At 47.3% G+C, this 2,500-nt stretch overlaps 2 non-coding genes across 2 annotated transcripts; both read right to left on the reverse strand.

Annotated features, from left to right (window-relative positions):
* Positions 1 to 984: 984 nt before the first annotated feature.
* TRNAL-AAG (transfer RNA leucine (anticodon AAG)) lies at positions 985 to 1,066 on the reverse strand. Its single transcript has one exon. It is a non-coding gene; the product is annotated as a tRNA-Leu (tRNA).
* Positions 1,067 to 1,958: 892 nt separating this feature from the next.
* TRNAL-AAG (transfer RNA leucine (anticodon AAG)) lies at positions 1,959 to 2,040 on the reverse strand. The gene has a single exon. It is a non-coding gene; the product is annotated as a tRNA-Leu (tRNA).
* Between the last annotated feature and the right edge of the window lie 460 nt (positions 2,041 to 2,500).

The following is a 2,500-nucleotide window of genomic DNA, read 5'->3' on the forward strand; positions in this document are numbered from 1 at the left end:
AGTTTTGGCAGCGTTGGGATTTGAGCCCACGCCCCCGCAGAGACTGGGGCCTTAAACCAGCGCCTTAGACCGTTCAGACACGCTACCGATGGTTGGCACTGTTTTATAATGCAATATTCAATACATTGGATGAACGACCTTGTAGAGAAGCAATAAAAGTTAATGCAGCGTTTGGATTTGAGCCCACGCCCCCGAAGAGACTGGTGCCTTAAACCAGCACCTTAGACCGCTCGGCCACGCTACCGATGGCTGGCACTATTTTATAATTCAATATTCAATACATTGGAAGAACGACCTTGTAGAGAAGCAATAAATGTTTTGGCAGCGGTGGGATTCGAACCCACGACCCCGAAAACACTGGTGCCTCAAAGCAGTGCCTTAGACCGCTTGGCCAAGCTACGTTTTTTTCCTTTATTGTACGCTTGGCCACGCTACCGATGGTTGGTATTATATATTATTATGCAATGTTAATTGAACTGGACAAACGATCAGGTAGAGATGAAATAAAAGATATAGCAGAGGTGGCATTCGAACCCACGCTCCCGAAGAGACTGGTGCCTTAAACCAGCGCCTTACACCCCTCGGCCACGCTACCGATGGTTGGTAACATATTATAATGCAATGTTCAATGAACTGGACAAACGATCAGGTAGAGAAGCAATAAAATTTTTGGCAGCGTTGGGAATTGAGCCCACGCCCCCGCAGAGACTGGTGCCTTAAACCAGCGCCTTAGACCGTTCGGACACGCTACCGATCGTTGGCACTGTTTTATAATGCAATATTCAATACATTGGATGAACGACCTTGTAGAGAAGCAATAAAAGTTAAGGCAGCGTTGGGATTTGAGCCCACGCCCCCGAAGAGACTGGTGCCTTAAACCAGCACCTTAGACCGCTCGGCCACGCTACCGTTGGTTGGTACTATATTATTATGCAATGTTAAATGAACTAGACAAACGATCAGGTAGAGAATAAATAAAATTTATAGCAGCGGTGGCATTCGAACCCACGCCCCCGAAGAGACTGGTGCCTTAAACCAGCGCCTTAGACCGCTCGGCCACGCTACCGATGGTTGGTAACATAATATAATGCCATGTTCAATGAACTGGACAAACGATCAGGTAGAGAAGCAATAAAATTTCTGTCAGCGTTGGGATTTGAGCCCACGCCCTCGGAGAGACTGGTGCCTTAAACCAGCGCCTTAGACCGCTCGGCCACGCTACCGATGGTTGTGCCTGTTTTATAATGCAATATTCAATACATTGGATGAACGACCTTGTAGAGAAGCAATAAAAGTTTTGGCAGCGGTGAGATTCGAACCCAAGCTCCCGAAGAGACTGGTGCCTTAAACCAGCGCCTTAGACCGCTCGGCCACGCTACCGATGGTTGGTAATATATTATAATGCAGTGTTCAATGAACTGGACAAACCATCAGGTAGATAGCAATAAAAGTTTTGGCAGCGTTGGGATTTGAGCCCACGCCCCCGCAGAGACTGGTGCCTTAAACCAGCGCCTTAGAACGTTCAGACACGCTACCGATGGTTGGCACTGTTTTATAATGCAATATTCAATACATTGGATGAACGACCTTGTAGAGAAGCAATAAAAGTTAATGCAGCGTTGGGATTTGAGCCCACGCCCCCGAAGAGACTGGTGCCTTATACCAGCACCTTAGACCGCTCGGCCACGCTACCGATGGCTGGCACTATTCTATAATGCAATATTCAATACATTGGATGAACGACCTTGTGGAGAAGCAATAGAAGTTTTGGCAGCGGTGGGATTCGAACCCACGCCCCTGAAGAGACTGGTGCCTGAAACCATCGCCTTAGACCGCTTGGCCAAGCTACCTTTTTTTCTTTATTGTACGCTTGGCCACGCTACTGATGGTTGGTTATATATTATTATGCAATGTTAAGTGAACTGGACAAACGATCTGGTAGAAAAAATTTAAAGTTTTGGCAGCGGTGGGATTCGAACCCACGCCCCCGAAGAGACTGGTGCCTTAAACCAGCGCCTTAGACCGCTCGGCCACGCTACCGATGCTTGGTAATATATTATAATGCAATGTTCAATGAACTGGACAAACGATCAGGTAGAGAAGCAATAAAAGTTACGGCAGCGTTGGGATTTGAGCCCACGCCCCCGAAGAGACTGGTGCCTTAAACCAGCACCTTAGACCGCTCGGCCACGCTACCCATGGCTGGCACTATTTTATAATGCAATATTCAGTACATTGGATGAACGGCCTTGTAGAGAAGCAATAAAAGTTTTGGCAGCGGCGGGATTCGAACCCACGACCCCGAAAAGACTGGTGCCTCAAAGCAGCGCCTTAGACCACTTGGCCAAGCTACGTTTTTTTCCTTTATTGTACGCTTGGCCACGCTACCAATGGTTGGTAATATATATTATTATGCAATGTTAATTGAACTGGACAAACGATCAGGTAGAGAAGAAATAAATGTTATACCAGAGGTGGCATTCGAACCCACGCTCCCGAA

Source organism: Rhipicephalus microplus, chromosome 3, assembly GCF_043290135.1.
Source record: "Rhipicephalus microplus isolate Deutch F79 chromosome 3, USDA_Rmic, whole genome shotgun sequence".
NCBI lineage: Eukaryota > Metazoa > Arthropoda > Arachnida > Ixodida > Ixodidae > Rhipicephalus > Rhipicephalus microplus.